General features: G+C 52.9%; 1 long non-coding RNA gene across 1 annotated transcript in view; it reads left to right on the plus strand.

Annotated features, from left to right (window-relative positions):
• The window catches only part of LOC135325314 (uncharacterized), a 52,983-nt gene extending 39,894 nt beyond the window's left edge, over nucleotides 1–13,089 (plus strand). The window contains exons 3-24 of the long non-coding RNA XR_010386393.1: nucleotides 6,354–6,525; nucleotides 6,644–6,769; nucleotides 6,849–7,086; nucleotides 7,171–7,215; nucleotides 7,329–7,448; nucleotides 8,366–8,427; nucleotides 8,507–8,559; nucleotides 8,655–8,717; nucleotides 8,805–8,860; nucleotides 8,953–9,007; nucleotides 9,092–9,147; nucleotides 9,247–9,347; nucleotides 10,228–10,293; nucleotides 10,373–10,425; nucleotides 10,521–10,584; nucleotides 10,667–10,721; nucleotides 10,814–10,854; nucleotides 10,938–10,994; nucleotides 11,094–12,153; nucleotides 12,245–12,285; nucleotides 12,369–12,413; nucleotides 12,513–13,089. This is a non-coding gene — a long non-coding RNA (uncharacterized LOC135325314). The remainder of the gene's footprint in view (nucleotides 1–6,353; nucleotides 6,526–6,643; nucleotides 6,770–6,848; nucleotides 7,087–7,170; nucleotides 7,216–7,328; nucleotides 7,449–8,365; nucleotides 8,428–8,506; nucleotides 8,560–8,654; nucleotides 8,718–8,804; nucleotides 8,861–8,952; nucleotides 9,008–9,091; nucleotides 9,148–9,246; nucleotides 9,348–10,227; nucleotides 10,294–10,372; nucleotides 10,426–10,520; nucleotides 10,585–10,666; nucleotides 10,722–10,813; nucleotides 10,855–10,937; nucleotides 10,995–11,093; nucleotides 12,154–12,244; nucleotides 12,286–12,368; nucleotides 12,414–12,512) is intronic.
• The last annotated feature ends 3,839 nt before the right edge of the window (nucleotides 13,090–16,928 follow it).

Consider the following 16,928-nt stretch of genomic DNA (forward strand, 5'->3'; position numbering starts at 1 on the left):
TTAGACACCCTCTAGTCTCCTCGCAACTCCTCCAGATTTCTCCCTTCTTCCTCAGAGGCATTTCTGGACCATGTAGATGCCTTAGCACCCCTCTAGTGCGCTCTGGAGCCCTCTTTTGCACAGAATGGGGCCCCCCAGCTCTCTTCTGGCCCCCCAGACCCCTTAGACACTCTCTAGTCTTTTCCTAACTCCTCCAGATTATTGCCTTCTTCCCCAGAGGCATTTCTGGACCATGTAGATGCCTTAGCACCCCTCTACTGCACTCTGGAGCCCTCTTTTCCACAGAATGGGGCCCCCCAGCTCTCTTCTGCCCCCCCAGACCCCTCAGACACCCTCTAGTCTCCTTGGAAGCCCTCCAGATTTCTTCCTGCTTCCCCAGAGGCATTTCTTGACAGTGTAGATGCCTTAGCACCCCTGTAGTGCACTCTGGAGCCCTCCTGTGTACAGAATTGGTCCCCCAGCTCTCTTCGGGACCCCCAGACCCCTTAGACACCCTCTAGTCTCCTTGCAACCCCTCCAGATCTCTCCCTTCTTCTCCAGGGGCATTTCTGGACCATGTAGATGCCTTAGCACCCCTCTGGTACGCTCTGGACCCCTCCTGTGTACAGAATTGGGCCCCCGCAGCTCTCTCCTGGCCCCCCAGACCCCTCAGACACCCTCTAGTCTCCTTGCAACCCCTCCAGATTTCTCCCTGTTTCCCCAGAGGCATTTCTTGACCATGTAGACGCCTTAGCACCCCTCTACAGCACTCTGGACCACTCCTTTGTGCAGATCTGGGCCCCCCAGCTCTCTTCTGGCCCCCCAGCCCCCGTAGACACCCTCTAGTCTTCTTGCAACCCCTCCAGATTTCTCCCTTCTTCTCCAGGGGCATTTCTGGACCATGTAGATGCGTTGGCACGCCTCTAGTGTGCTCTGGCCCCCTCTTTTGCACAGAATGGGGCCCCCCAGCTCTCTTCTGGCCCCCCAGACCCCTTAGACACCCTCTAGTCTCCTCGCAACCCCTCCAGATTTCTCCCTTCTTCCCCAGAGGCATTTCTTGACAGTGTAGATGCCCTAGCACCCCTCTAGTGCGCTCTGGACCACTCTTTTCCACGGAATGGGGCCCCCCAGCTCTGTTAAGGCCCCCAGACTCCTTAGACACCTTCTAGTCTCCTCACAACCCCTCCAGATTTCTCCCTTCCTCCCCACAAGCATTTTTTGAATGTGTAGACACCCTAGAACCCGTCTAGTGCACTCTGGACCCCTCTTTTGCACAGAATTGGGCCCCCCAGCTCTCTTCGGGCCCCCCAGACCCCTTAGACACCCTCTAGTCTTCTCCTAACTCATCCAGATTTCTCCCTTCTTCCCCAGGGGCATTTCTGGACCATGTAGACACCTTAGCGCTCCCCTAGTGCGCTCTGGACCCCTCTTTTCCACAGAATAGGGCCCCTCAGCTCTCTTCTGGCCCCCCAGACTCTTAAACACCCTTTTGTCTCCTCAGATCCCCTCCAGATTTCTTCCTGCTTCCCCAGAGGCATTTCTGGACCATGTAGACGCCTTAGCACCCCACTAGTGCACTCTGGACCTCTCCTCTGTACAGAATGGGGCCCCCGATCTGTCTGCTGGCCCCCCAGACCCCTTAGACACCCTCTAGTCTCCTTGCAACCCCTCCAGATTTCTCCCTTCTTCCCCAGAGGCATTTCTGGACCATGTAGATGCCTTAGCATCCCTCTAGTGCGCTCTGGACCCCTCTTTTCCACAGAACGGGGCCCCCCAGCTCTCTGCTGGCCCCCCAGACCCCTTAGACACCCTCCAGTTTCCTCACAACCCCTCCAGATTTCTCCCTTCTTCCCCAGAGGAATTTCTTGACAGTGTAGATGCCTTAGCATCCCTCTAGTGTGCTCTGGACCCCTCTTTTCCACAGAATTGGGCACCCCTAGCTCTCTTCTGGCCCACCAGACCCCTTAGACACTCTCTAGTCTTTTCCTAACTCCTCCAGATTATTGCCTTCTTCCCCAGAGGCATTTCTGGACCATGTAGATGCCTTAGCACCCCTCTACTGCACTCTGGACCACTCCTTTGTGTAGATTTGGGCCCCCCAGCTCTCTGCTGCCCCCCCAGACCCCTCAGACACCCGCTAGTCTCCTCACAACCCTTCCAGATTTCTCCCTTCTTCCCCAGAGGCATTTCTTGACCATGTAGACCCCTTAACACCCCTCTAGTGCACTCTGGAGCCCTCTTCTCCACAGAATTGGGCCCCCCAGAGCCCTTAGACTCCTTCTAGTCTCCTCGCAACCCCTGCAGATTGCTCCCTTCTTCCCCAGAGGCATTTCCGGACTGTGTAGACCCCTTAGCACCCCTCTAGTGTGCTCTGGAGCCCTCTTTTCCACAGAATTGGGCCCCCCAGCTCTCTTGTGGGCCCCCAGACCCCTTAGACTCCTTCTAGGCTCCTCGCAACCCCTCTAGATTTCTCCCTTCTTCTCCAGGGGCATTTCTGGACCATGTAGACTCCTTAACATCTCTGTAGTGTGCTCTGGAGCCCTCTTTTGCACAGAATGGGGCCCCCCAGCTCTCTTCTGGCCCCCCAGACCCCTTAGACACCCTCTAGTCTTCTCCTAACTCCTCCAGATTTCTCCCTTCTTCCCCAGGGGCATTTTTGGACCATGTAGATGCCTTAGCACCCCTCTAGTGCGCTCTGGACCCCTCTTTTGCACAGAATGGGGCCCCCCAGCTCTCTTCTGGCCCCCCAGACGCCTTAGACACCCTCTAGTGTCCTCGCAACCCCTCCAGATTTCTCCCTTCTTCCCCAGAGGCATTTCTGGACCATGTAGATGCCTTAGCACCCCTCTACTGCACTCTGGACCACTCCTTTGTTCAGATTTGGGCCCCCCAGCTCTGTGCTGCCCCCCCCGACCCCTTAGACACCCTCTAGTCTCCTCGCAACCCCTCCAGATTTCTCCCTTCTTCCCCTGAGGCATTTCTGGACCATGTAGATGCCTTAGCAACCCCTCTAGTGTGCTCTGGACCCCTCTTTTGCACAGAATGGGGCTCCCCAGCTCCCTTTCCGACCCCCAGACCCCTTAGACACCCTCTAGTCTCCTCACAACCCCTCTAGATTTCTCCCTTCTTCTCCAGGGACATTTCTGGAGCATGTAGACTCCTTAACATCTCTGTAGTGTGCTCTGGAGCCCTCTTTTGCACAGAATGGGGCCCCCCAGCTCTCTTTTGGCCCCCCAGACTGTTAGACACCCTGTAGTCTCCTCGCAACCCCTCCAGATTTCTCCCTTCTTCCCCAGAGGCATTTCTGGACCATGTAGATGCCTTAGCACCCCTCTAGTGCGCTCTGGACCCTGCTTTTCCACAGAATGGGGCCCCCCAGCTCTCTTCTGGCCCCCCAGACCCCTTAGACACCCTGTAGTCTCCTCGCAACCCCTCCAGATTTCTCCCTTCTTCCCCAGAGGCATTTCTTGACAGTGTAGATGCCTTAGCACCCCTGTAGTGCACTCTGGACCCGTCCTGTGTACAGAATGGGGCCCCCGCAGCTCTCGTCTGGTCCCCCAGACCCCTTAGACACTCTCTAGTCTCCTTGCAACCCCTCCAGATTTGTGTTTCCCCAGAGGCATTTCTGGACCATGTAGACTCCTTAACATCTCTGTAGTGCGCTCTGGAGCCCTCTTTTGCACAGAATGGGGCCCTCCAGCTCTCTTCTGGCCCCCCAGACTCTTAGACACCCTGTAGTCTTCTCCGAACTCGTCCAGATTTCTCCCTTATTCTCCAGGGGCATTTCTGGACCATTTAGATGCCTTAGCACCCCTCTAGTGCTCTCTGAATTGCTCTTTTCCACAGAATGGGGCCCCCCAGCTCTCTTCTGGCCCCCCAGACCCCTTAGACACCCTCTAGTCTCCTCACAACCCTTCCAGATTTCTTGCTTTTTCCCCAGAGGCATTTCTTGACAGTGTAGACGCCTTAGCACCCCTCTAGTGTGCTCTGGAGCCCTCTTTTGCACAGAATGGGGCCCCCCAGACCCCTCAGACACCCTCTAGTCTCCTCACAACCCCTCCAGATTTCTCCGTTCTTCCCCAGAGGCATTTCTTGACCATGGAGACATCTTAGCATCCCTCTAGCGCGCTCTGGACCATTGTTTCCCGCCGAATGGTGCTCCCTAGCTCTCTTCTGGTCCCCCAAGCCCCTTAGACACCCTCTTGTCTCCTCAGAACCCTTCCAGATTTCTCCCTTTTTCCCCAGAGGCATTTCTTGAGCATATAGACACCTTAGCACTCCTCTAGTGCAGTGTGGACTCTTCTATCAGCCTTCTTTTTGCCTGAGAGTTGTGTTTGGGATTTCTAGAGCGCTTTAGGACCCTGGTAGATCCCTCAGAATTTCCGTGGAGCCTTTCTTTATGCTATGGAGCCATCTTTTTGCCCTCTAGCACACTTATCAGCCTTCTATTCTGCTTTGGCCTCATCTTTTGACCTTTTATTTTCCCCCTGCAGAGCTTTCTTGGCCCTCCAGACCCCTCAGCACCCCTCTAGTCCCCTCAGCTGGCTTGTGAAGGCCTTTGTCATGCTCCAAAGCTTTGTTTTGGATCTCGAGTTTCCTTAGGACCCCTGTAGTGCACTCAGAACCCCTCTGGAGGTCTTTGTTGTGCCCCAGAGCCCTCTTTTGGTCATATGCATCCCAGAAGAGCCTTCCTGTCCCCTCAGAGCACCTCCTGAGGTCAGTCATGTTAGCCAGTTTTGTTTTTTTTGCCATTTAGTCCCCTTAGAAGTCCTCTGGTCTGCTCAGAACCACTCCTGGGGTGGGGTGCTTGTTGTGCACCAGAGGTGTCCTGTGGCTGCACAGCCCCCTTTGGAACTCTCTAGTCTCCTCAGAAGCCCTCCAGCTTTCTTCCTTGTTCTCTAGAGTCATTCCTTGGCCATATGGGCCCCTTAGTACGTCTGTAGTGCCCTCTGGACTACTCTTTTGGCCTTCCTTGTTCCCTAGCGCTGTCTTTTGGCTCTCTAGGTCCTTTAGGAGTTCTTCAGTGGTCTCAGAACTCTTCCTGAGCCCTCTCTTATGCCCTAGAGTGCTCTTTTCATCATTCAGCTGCCTGAGTACCCGTGTTTTCTTCTGAACCCCTTTGGAGGCTTTACTTATTCTCTTCTGGCTTCTTTTAGTTGCTCTCTAGTCTGCATAAGAGACATCTAATCTGCTCTGGATTCCTCTTTAGAGCTTTGTTGTGCTGCATAGACCTCTGTTGGTCCTGTAGAGCCCTGAGGAACCCCTTTATTTTATTCTGGACTACTCTGTCAGCCTTCCTTTTGTGCCTGAGCTCTGTTTTGGCCCTTTAGTCCTTGTACGACCCCTGTCATCCATTCATAACTGCTTCTGGAAACCTTTGTTGCGCCCCAGAGCCCTGCGTGGGTTCTCCAGCCCTCTTAGCATCCCTCTTCCCTCTTTGTGCGAGTCCTCCACTTAGGCATACAGAGGTAGTATTCCCCCGGGGAACTCTCCATTCCGCCCACTGGCCCCTTTTTCTAAGCGCTCTATGTACTATACAGGAAATACCCCTGTTTGGAAGTACTCACATTACAGAAGCAGCCTTGTTCCGGGGGGTTATTTGGATATCTTGGTTTGCCCTAGAGGAAATGCTGTCTTCCTACAACAGCTGTACTAAATGCAGGTGTGAACCAATTAGAGCAGTGTGGTGTAGTGTTCCCTTTATAGGTTATGTGGAATCTTGTAGTTTTCTTTCTAAGCCTAAGCAGAACTGATTTCTAGTTTTCAGTGTAAAGGCTAGTGCTAGTTAGGGTAAAAGAATTTAATAACAGACCTCCTGATATTATGGATACAGTATACGAAGTCTTAGTAACAAAGAAGATGGTCCATTTTATCCAAGAGGTCTGTTTAGCCTTTCTGTGCTCTGCAGCCTAGCTACGGAGTGGAAGCAAAAGCCTTGCTCCTGCCCCGCCCTCTGTCTTTATGGCTGGCAGTGCTTTGCCCCTCCCCTTCCCGGGGCTTGTGGGTAGGGCAGTGGGCGGGGCTAGGGGTACATAAAGCGAGGGCCTGGTGGCAGGGAGTTCATTCTGCGTTTGCTGTCCTTTGGGGTTAGTGCTGTGGACTTGTCTCGGTGAATAGCAGCATTTGCAGAAGCAAAGCTATCCAGGAAGAGTTATTGCTGCATTTGGAGATGCAAAGGCCCTTCCTTAAGGTTAGAGCAACGGGATGGCTGAAGGTGGAGTCATAAGCCTGCCAGAAAATTGCTTAAAGCAGGCAGTTTCAGTTTTGCGTCAGTATCTCGGCACGGGGAGTTCAGGAGTGGAAGAGGGCTTCCGAGTCTGCAATCGTATCTTCTGTTAACAGTGAGTATTGTTTTCTGGCATTTATTGCGGAAGGGACCCAGCTTCGTCGCTCGGCTCTTTGAAGATGGTGACGCTCGAAGAATTGTTTGTCCCTCACCTGGACTGTAGAGAAAAGGACAGAACAGGGGTCTCGGGAAAACATTTCCATCCACGTTTCCACTCTACGTGGTGCTTGTGTGCCTTATGTCCAGTAATGTGGATGCATGTGAGATGTCATTCTCATCAGCTACTCTGGTTTCCGGCTTGCTTGCCGGATGTTCTACTGCTCCTCAGAAATATTGTCAGCCCTGTTCCAAGAGGAAGTGAGTAAGTTTTTTTTGTAGTATGCAGAGTTACAGAAGAGTCTAGACTTTATGTGAAGAGTGTGAAGAGAGAAGCGAGCATTCTCCCTGCCTGGAAGTGCAGTATGATGAGAAAGGAAGTCACGTCTTTGGAAACCCAGTGCAACCGTGAGTAAGTCCATGTGTCTGAAGGGGTCAAAAAGCAACCTCCCCCAAGCTAACAAATTCACCTCTTTTCTTGCGCAAGCCTCAGTGCTGAGAGAGGAAAAAAGCTGCTGGACTTCTCAGGACCAGCAGGAACCAATTTGCAGTGTCGCCCGGCAGCTCTTTTTTTACGTCTGTGCCTGCGAACCCACTGCCATCTGCTCTTTTGTGGCTCTGCTTCCGACTCCTGCTGTGGCTTCTAGGGCCGTCCGCTTTGCTTTCTCAGGCACTGTGCGGGCCTTTTCCAGGCATGCCTGAGGATTTGAGATGAGGTAGAATGGGTGAGTATAATGGTGTGTCAGTTGTTTTACGGCTAGTCCGCAGTGCCTAGCAGAAGAGTAATTTTGTTGTTTTGTTTTTTGCAGGTGCTATGGGATTACTTTCAGTCAGGATGTGGGAGTATCGCTTTGGTACGGTGCGGGTGAATGGAGCGACAACGGCGGTTTGGAGAGGCGCGCTCTTGCAGATGAGCATGGAGGTGCCCGGCACGGGGCGGGTGACTGCTTGCACTGTGGTTTGGCAGGTGATGAAGATGAGCGAAGGAAGATTAGAGAGGATGTGGCTGCCATTGAGTGATGCCTCTTAAGGATCAAAAGTGACCTGACCGCCCCCCCCCCCCGCCCCCAGCCCTGGAAAAGCTAAGGTGAGGGGCAAAGGGTGTTGGGGTTGTCTTCATTCTGTGCATGCGTGCCTGTGTGCTGATATTCAGTGTAGTAGGGAGGGCTGCTCTGGATGAGTGGTGTGTGAGGCAGAGGTGGTGGGGTGTGCATGGCAGAAAGTGAGGGTGTGGTAGGTAGGGCAGCTCCAGCCTGTGTCTGTGTTGTTGTGTAGTCTATGTGGTGTGTGTTGTAGCTGTGCTATCTTTTGCTCAGGTCTTGATGTTGCTCTTGCTCTTTGTGCTCAAGGAGCACAGCCCGCGCTCCACAGCGCCATCGCGGCAGGCATCTGCCGTCTTTTGCCCGGCCTCAGTCATCGGCATCGCTCCAGCGGATCGCGTCTCGTCCCGTGCGGGCAGCCGAAAGGGGCGGTCCGTCGCTCCGGCTTTGCATCATGGCCATTTGCGGCCGCTCATCTTCGGGGCCATTGTCGAGGCCTTTTTGCCTGCCCCTCTTCTGGTTCTGCTCTTCTTTTTCATGTTCTTGGCATGCTTTCAGGGTTCTTCCCTGTATCACCGCAGCCTCAGGTCTTCCCGGCCGGGTGCTTCGGCATCGGTCGTCCCGGCTTTGCGGGCCGCTTTCCATCCCAGGCAGTGGCGTTTGACTCTTTTCTGGGCTCATCCGGAGCAGCAGAGCTGCACGGTCATGGCATTGTAGGGCTTTCTGGCTGGTAGCATCTTATGTGTGGGAATAGTTCTTTTTGCGTACGGCTTTCCTGCATGTTTGTGTCTGATGCTTGTACCTATGTGTGTTTGTTTTGTGTCTCATGCTTGTCTGTGTGTGTGGGGCTGGAGCTGCTTTGCCTGTGGTTATTAGCAATGGTAGCGTATGGAGCGTGGCAGCGATGGCCTGGAATGGTGATCGGTCAGTGTCTGTGTGCTCCAGTTTATGTTGCTTTTTGCAGATGCAGAGCAGTGTTCCGAGTGGGCCCAAGGGAGCTGGAAGGAAGGGGCATGCCCCAAGAAGGTGAGCTAGAGATTTGGTGTTGGAAGGAGAGTGTTGCGGTCAGTTGGTTGCGCGGTTAATTTTTGCTTTGTGCTTGTAGGCGTGGAGCCTTGCGGGGAGCAGGTCGCTCGCATCCAGGAGGAGCAGGGTGAGGTGAGCATCAGTCCGGGTGAGGACGTAGAGCGCGGCGTAGGGCCGTCACCTCGTCGGCGCCGTCCCCGTCGCCCAGCGCCGTTCCTGTTTTACAGGTGTGTGGCGGACCTCGGCGTGGGGAGCCGTAGCCCGGCAGTCGGGACGGGAGAGCGGAGCAGGTAAAGGTATTGTAGCGAGGTAATGTTGTGCATGGGGTGTGGTTTTTGGCATGACCTCAAGGTGTAATCTTCTCGCTGGTTTTGCAGGCATTGCAGGAAGTTTTGGAGAGGAGAAGCTGAGCGGCAACGAGGAGCCCGAGCAGGTGAGAAGGGAAGCTTGTCTGCCTGAGTTTTATTGTGCGGTAGGGTGCTGCTGGGCTGCCTCTCGGTGATGTGTTTTGCTCTGCTTTTTCAGGTACGGTGCGGGCCTTTCCCAGGCGTGGCTGAGGATTTGAGGTGAAGTAGAATGGGTGCGTATAATGGTGTGGCAGTAGTTGTAGGGCTAGTCCGCAGTGCCTAGCAGAAGAGTAGTTTTGTTGTTTTGCTTTTTCCAGATGCCACGGGCAGCCTCACAGCCACAATGCTGGAGCGTGGCTTTGGCACGGTACAGGTGAGTGCGATGACAATGGTGGTTTGGAGGAGGGTGCTCTCGCAGATGTGGCTGGAGCTGACTGGCAAGGGGGTCACTGCTTGTGGTCTGGTTTGGCAGGTGATAAAGGCAACTGCGCTGACTGAAGGGAGATTAGCACGGATGCGGCTGCCATTGAGGATGGCTCTTGAGGACCGATGGTGATGCCCAGCATTTGAACAGTTAAGTTGAGGGGCAAAGGGTATCAGGGGTGTCTTAACTCTGTGTGTGTGTGCACGCTGATGTTCAGTGTAGAGCGGAGGGTTGTTCTGGATGAGTGGGATATGTGTGAGGCAGAGGTGGTGAGGTGCGCATGGCAGAAAGGGAGGGTGCGGTAGGCGGGGCAGCTCCAGCCTGTGTCTGTGTTGTTGTGTAGTCTATGTGGTGTGTGTGTTGTAGCTGTGCTATCTTTTGCTCAGGTCTTGATGTCGCCCTTGCTGTTTGTGCTCAAGGAGCATGGCCTACGCTGTGGAGTGCTAGCGTTGTAGGCCTCTGTCATCTTTTGCTGGCTTGACTCATCAGCATCGCACCCACGGATGGTGTCTCGTCCCATGCAGGCAGCCGAAGGGGGCGGTCCGTGCCTCCGGCTTTGCATCGTGCCCATCGATCTTTGCGGCCACCGTCGAGGCCTCGTCGGCCGCTCTCGTTCCGAGGCCGCTCTTGTTTTGCGTCTTACCGGTGCCCTTTCAGGGTTTTCTTCCCTGCGTCATCACGGCCTCGGGTCTTCCTCGCCGGCCTCTTCCGCATCGCCATTCCTCGCTTTGCCGGCCGCTTTCCATCCCAGGCGTTGACATCTTAGTCTTTTCTGGGCTCGTCCAGAGCATCAGAGCCGCAGGGCTGGAATGCATTGGAATAGTTCTTTTTGCATAGGGCTTTCCTTCATGTTTGTGTCTAATGGGTTTTTTTTTTTTTTTTTTGTCTGTGTGTGTGTGTTTGGAGCTGCCGTGCTTGTGGGTGTTAGGAATGGTGGTGTGCGGAGTGTGTCAGTGATGGAGTGCAATGGTGATTTGTCAATGTCTGTGTGCTCCACTTTATGTTGTTTTGTTTTGTTGTTTTTTGCAGATGCTGAGCAGTGTTCCGAGTGGGCCCAAGGGAGCTGGAAGGAAGAAAGGGGCATGCCCCAAGAAGGTGAGCTAGAGATTTGGTGTTGGAAGGAGAGTGTTGCGGTCAGTGGGTTGCCCGGTTAATTTTTGCTTTGTGTTTGTAGGCGTGGAGCCTTGTGGGGAACAGGTCGCTCACATCCAGGAGGAGCAGGGTGAGGTGAGCATCAGTCCAGGTGAGGACGTAGAGCGCGGCGTAGGGCCATCACCTCGTCGGCGCCGTCCCCGTCGCCCAGCGCCGTTCCTGTTTTACAGGTGTATGGTGGACCTCGGTGTGGGGAGCCATAGCAGTTGGGATGGGAGAGCGGAGCAGGAAAAGGTGTGGGAGCGAATGCCTGATGTGGATGGGCTGTGGTGTTGCGGGCATCGCCTGAGTGTGTGATTTCTCTGTGTGCTTGCAGGTTTTGCGGGAAGTTGTGGAGAGAAGCAGCTGAGTGCTGAGAAGAGCCTGAGCAGGTGAGTGGGGGAGCTTGTTGGGTGTGATTTTTATTGTGGGGTGGGTGGTGTTGGGCTGCCTGTTGGTGATGCCTTTTGCTCTGTTTTTTCAGGTCTGCTGTGGGCCTTTCCCAGGCGTGGCTGAGACTTTCAGGTGAGCGGATTGGAGCTGGATGTTGTAGGGCTGGTGAGCGCTGCCTGGCAGAAGAGTCACTTTGTTATTTTGTTTTTTTCCAGGCGCCACGGGCTTCCTCCCCAGGCAGGATGTTGGCGTTTGGAGTTGTTGCGGTGCAGGTGAGTGGAGGGCCGATGGCGCTTTGGTGGAGGGTGCTCTTACAGATGGGGATGGAGCTGACTGGCAAGGGAGTGACTGCTTGCGCTCTGGTTTGGCAGGTGATGAAGGCAAATGTGGTGAGCAAAGGAAGATCAGTGTGGATGCGGCTGCTGCAGAGGATGGCTCTTGAGGATCGGTGACCTACAGCACTGCCAAAGTTAAGTTGAGGGGCAAAGGGTGTTGGGGCATCCTCAGTTTCTGTGTGTGTGTGTGTGCGTGCTGATGTTCAGTGTAGAGTGGAGGGTTGTTCTGGATGAGTGGTGTGTGTGAGGCAGAGGCAGTGGGGTGTGCATGGCAGAAAGCGAGGGTGGGTGTCAGGCAGGGCAGCTCCAGCCTGTGTCTGTGTTGTTGTGTAGTTTATGTGGTGTGTGTTGTAGCTGTGCTATCTTTTGCTCAGGTCTTGATGTTGCTCTTGCTCTTTGTGCTCAAAGAGCACAGCCTATGCTCTGCAGCGGTAGCGTGGCAGGCATCCATTGTCTTTTGCCTGGCCAGACTCATCAGCATTGCTCCAATGGACTACATCTTGTTCTGCACAGGCAGCTGAAAGGGGCAGTCTGTCACTGTGACTCTGCATTGTGGCCGTTTGCAGTGTAGTCATAGTCGCGGCCACCGTCGAGGCCTCATCGGCCGCACCTCTTCCGGGGCCGCTCTTGTTTTGCGTCTCGCTGGCGCCCTTTCAGGGTTTCCTTCCCTGCGTCATCATGGCCTCGGGTCTTTCTCGCCGGCCTCCTCTGCGTCAGTCTTCCGGGCTTTGCCGGTCCCTTTCCATCCTGGGCATTGATGTTTGACTCTTTTCTGGGCTCGTCCAGAGCCTAGGCCCTACGATGCCACCACTGTGTGGCTCTTCCTGGCCAGTAGTGTCTTATGTGTGGGAATAGGTTTTTTTTGTGTAGGGCTGTCCTCTGTGTTTGTGTCTGCTGTTTGTTTGTCTGTGTGTTTTTGGGGCTGGAGCTGCCTTGCCTGTGGGTGTTAGCCATGGTGGTGTGTGGAGTGTGTCCGTGATGGACTGGAGTGGTGGTGTTGCAGGCATTGTCTGAGTGTGTGATTTCTCTCTGTGCTTGCAGGTTTTGCGGGAAGTTGTGGAGAGAAGCAGCTGAGTGCTGAGAAGAGCCTGAGCAGGTGAGTGGGGGAGCTTGTTGGGTCTGATTTTATTGTGGTGTGGGTGGTGTTGGGCTGCCTGTTGGTGATGCCTTTTGCTCTGTTTTTTCAGGTCTGCTGTGGGCCTTTCCCAGGCGTGGCTGAGACTTTCAGGTGAGTGGATTGGAGCTGGATGTTGTAGGGCTGGTGAGTGCTGCCTGGCAGAAGAGTCACTTTGTTATTTTGTTTTCTTCCAGGTGCCACGGGCTTCCTCCCCAGGCATTGGAGTTGTTGTGGTGCAGGTGAGTGGAGTGCCGATGGCGCTTTGGTGGAGGGTGCCCTTGCAGATGGGGATGGAGCTGACTGGCAAGAGAGTGACTGCTTGTGCTCTGGTTTTGCAGGTGATGAAGGCAAATGTGGTGAGCAAAGGAAGATCAGTGTGGATGTGGCTGCTGCTGAGGATGGCTCTTGAGGACCGGTGACCTACAGCACTGCCACAGTTAAGTTGAGGGGCAAAGGGTGTTGGGGCATCCTCAGTTTCTGTGTATGTGTGTGTGCGTGGTGATGTTCAGTGTAGAGTGGAGGGTTGTTCTGGATGAGTGGTGTGTGTGAGGCAGAGGCAGTGGGGTGTGCATGGCAGAAAGCGAGGGTGGATGTCAGGCAGGGCAGCTCCAGCCTGTGTCTGTGTTGTTGTGTAGTCTATGTGGTGTGTGTTGTAGCTGTGCTATCTTTTGCTCAGGTCTTGATGTTGCTCTTGCTCTTTGTGCTCAAGGAGCACAGCCTATGCTCTGCAGCAGTAGTGTGGCAGGCATCCATTGTCTTTTGCCTGGCCAGACTCATCAGCATTGCTCCAATGGACTACGTCTTGTTCTGCATAGGCAGCTGAAAGGGGTGGTCTGTGACTCTGACTGTGCATCGTGGCCGTTTGCGGTCCGTCATAGTCGTGGCCACCGTTGAGGCCTCATTGGCCACACCTCTTCCGGGGCCGCTCTTGGCTTGCGTCTCGCTGGCGCCCTTTCAGGGTTTCCTTCCCTGCGTCATCATGGCCTCGGGTCTTTCTCGCCGGCCTCCTCTGCATCACTCTTCTGAGCTTTGCCGGTCCCTTTCCATCCTGGGCATTGACGTTTGACTCTTTTCTGGGCTCGTCCAGAGCCTCGGCCCTACGACGCCACGACCGTGCGGCTCTTTCTGGCCGGCAGTCTTATGTGTGGGAATAGGGTTTTTTTTGTGTAGGGCTGTCCTCTGTGTTTGTGTCTGCTGTTTGTTTGTCTGTGTGTTTTTGGGGCTGGAGCTGCCTTGCCTGTGGGTGTTAGCCATGGTGGTGTGTGGAGTGTGTCCGTGATGGACTGGAGTGGTGGTGTTGCGGGCATCGCCTGAGTGTGTGACTTCTCTCTGTGCTTGCAGGTTTTGCGGGAAGTTGTGGAGAGAAGCAGCTGAGTGCTGAGAAGAGCCTGAGCAGGTGAGTGGGGCAGCCTGTTGGGTCTGATTTTATTGTGGTGTGGGTGGTGTTGGGCTGCCTCTCAGTGATGCCTTTTTCTCTGTTTTTTCAGGTCTGCTGTGGGCCTTTCCCAGGCATGGCTGAGACTTTCAGGTGAGCGGATTGGAGCTGGATGTTGTAGGGCTGGTGAGCGCTGCCTGGCAGAAGAGTCACTTTGTTATTTTGTTTTTTTCCAGGCGCCACGGGCTTCCCCCCAGGCAGGATGTTGGCGTTTGGAGTTGTTGCGGTGCAGGTGAGTGGAGCGCCGATGGCGCTTTGGTGGAGGGTGCCCTTGGAGATGGGGATGGAGCTGACTGGCAAGGGGGTGACTGCTTGTGCTCTGGTTTGGCAGATGATGAAGGCAAATGTGGTGAGCAAAAGAAGATCAGAGGGTGTGGCTGCTGCAGAGGATGTGTCTGCTGTTGAGGATGCCTCTTGAGGAGCAACAGTGATGCAGAGCACTGCAAAAGCGAAGTGCATGGGCAAAGGGTGTTGCGGGGTGTGTGTGTGTGTGTGTGTGTGTGTGTGTGTGTGTGTGTGTGTGTGTGTGAGGCAGAGGCAGTGGGGTGTGCATGGCAGAAAGTGAGGGTGGGTGTCAGGCAGGGCAGCTCTAGCCTGTGTCTGTGTTGTTGTGTAGTGTATGTGGTGTGTGTTGTAGCTGTGCTGTCTTTTGCTCAGGTCTTGATGTTGCCCTTGCTCTTTGTGCTCAAGGAGCACAGCATATGCTTTGTAGTGCTAGTGCAACAGGCATCTGCTGTCTTTTGTCTGGTCTTGACCGACTCATCTGTGTTGCTCCAATGATCATCTTGTTCTGTGCAGGCAGCTGAAAGCAGCAGTCTGTCACTGTGATTCTGCATTGTTTCTGGCCAATCATCTTGGCAGCCATCATTCAGGTCTTGTTGGTTGTGTGTTTTCTGAGGCCTCTCTTGTTTTGCATCCTCCTGGTGCCCTTTCAGGGTTTTCTTCCCTGTGTCATCAGAGCCTCGGGTCTTTCTTGCTGGCCTCTTCCGCATGGCCGTTCCTCGCTTTGCCGGCCCCTTTCCATCACAGATGGTGGCATCTGACTCTTTTCTGGTCTCGTGGAGAGCACCAGAGCCGCACGGTCGTGGCATTGTAGGGCTTTCTGGCTGGCAGCATCTTCTGTGCTGGCATTGTTTTTTGCATGGAGGGTGTGTGTACGTGTCTGTGTGTACGTGTCTGTGTGTACGTGTCTGTGTGTACGTGTCTGTGTGTGTGTTTGGAGCTGCCTTGCCTGTGGGTGTAGTAATGGTAGTTGCCAGAGCAGAATAATGTATCTATGAAACACTTATTTTGTTTTTTCTTTTTTTTTTTTTTGGGGGGGGGGTTGTGTCAGTAAGAGATAAAAGTAGGTTTTTTTCTTTAATTTTTTTTATTGGGATGGCCATTTTGGGGGCGGGGGGGGGGGTTCTATTCATGCCAGGATAGTGTTATCTTTAAATAAGGATGGAAGCATGTGGTTTTGTTAGTAGCTGTGATGACTGTCTGTGGTGGGAGTGTGTGGGCAGTTGGGTGGGCTTGGTGGTGAGTGTTTCTAATCTTGTATGCATGTGTTTTTGTTTTTCCAGGTTGTAGTTAGAATTTATTTTAAAATAATTTAAAAAAAAAACCCCAGCTGGGGGATTTTTTTTTTTTCCCCCGGCTGGGTTTTTTTTCCCCCGGTCCCGGCCGCTCTGCGAGGCGATGATCATCGCCAATGTTGGTGCGGAGCTGTGGCTGGGGACTGGGGGTTTTGTAGGCAGGGCAGTTTTTGGAGGTGTCCAGTAACGCTGTTACTGGGAGCTGTCCAAAAGACTGGAGGCGCTTGCCTGTTACTGTAGGGAGGTAGAATGATTGTGGTGGGAGTGAGTGGGCAGCTGTGTGGTTGTTGGGTGGGCTTGGTGGTGAGTGTGTCTAACTTTGTATGCATGTGTTTTTCTTTTTCCAGGTTGTAGTTAGAATTTATTTTAAAATATTTAAAAAAAACCCCAGCTGGGGGATTTTTTTTTTTTCCCCCGGCTGGGTTTTTTTTCCCCCGGTCCCGGCCGCTCTGTGAGGCGATGATCATCGCCAATGTTGGTGCGGAGCTGTGGCTGGGGACCGGGGGTTTTGTAGGCAGGGCAGTTTTTGGAGGCGTCCAGTAACGTTGTTACTGGGAGCCGTCCAAAAGACTGGAGGCGCTTGCTGACTGATGAGAGTAGTAGCGGTGAGAATGTAGAGGTGAATGCTGAAGAGTGTGTGCAGCTCTTGTAGAGTGTGGGCTTGTTATGTTTTGTATGTTGTGATGATGTTTTTTTTTTTGTGCAATAAAACAATAAAGATGGTGGTGTGTGTGTCTCCTTTCAAATAAAGATGGTTTTGCTGTTTGTTTCTGTTGTCTTATTTGAACTGCATGCGCCACACATTTGCTCTTACCCTTTTCCTCTTTGCTCTTGCTCTTTTGGCCTTTTAAAATAAGAAGAAGGCAGAAGTTTTTGTCTTGTTCTTATTTTAATTTTTTGGTCCTCTGTTCTGTTTCCTATTCTTTTTTTCTTTGTCTGTCTCTTATGCCTTTTTCTTCTCCTTTTCCCTGATTGTCTATGTTCACTTTGTCCAGGTTTCTCTCTACCTTTCTCTGTCTTTACTATTTACTCTTTCAGTCTGCCTGCACTGTGGTGCTCTGCTCTCTGTGCTTTTCTTTGTATTCTGTGCTCTGCCCTCAGCTTTGTGTTTTCTGCTTTGCTCTCTGTGTTCTGCTGTGTTCTGCTTTGCTCTGTATTTTCTGTTTTGCTGTGCTCTTTGCTGTGCTTTTTGCTTTGTTCTGTTCTCTGTGTTCTGCTCTTTTCTCTGTTCTGCTCTCTCAGCTCTCCTGTGTGTGCTTTTTGCTCTGTTCTCTGTTTTCTCTGTTGTTTTCTGTGCTTTCTGTCTTCTCTGTGGTTGTCTTTGTTCTCTCTGGTTGTCTTCTCTGTTGTCTTTTTTCTGTTTGTTGTCTCTGTTGTTCTGTGTTTGTCCTCTGTTGTCTTTGTCTTTGTTTGTTGTCTTTGTCCTCTGTTGTTCTGTCTTTGTCCTGTGTTTGTCTTTTGTTGTTTGTCTTGTCTCTCTTTGTCTTTGTCTTGTCTCTCTTTGTCTTTGTCTTGTCTCTCTTTGTCTTTGTCTTGTCTCTCTTTGTCTTTGTCTTGTCTCTCTTTGTCTTTGTCTTGTCTCTCTTTGTCTTTGTCTTTGTCTCTCTTTGTCTTTGTCTTTGTCTCTCTTTGTCTTTGTCTTTGTCTCTCTTTGTCTTTGTCTTTGTCTCTCTTTGTCTTTGTCTTTGTCTTTGTCTCTCTTTGTCTTTGTCTTTGTCTCTCTTTGTCTTTGTCTCTCTCTC

The sequence above is a fragment of the Dromaius novaehollandiae genome, chromosome 35 (genome assembly GCF_036370855.1).
Source record: "Dromaius novaehollandiae isolate bDroNov1 chromosome 35, bDroNov1.hap1, whole genome shotgun sequence".
NCBI lineage: Eukaryota > Metazoa > Chordata > Aves > Casuariiformes > Dromaiidae > Dromaius > Dromaius novaehollandiae.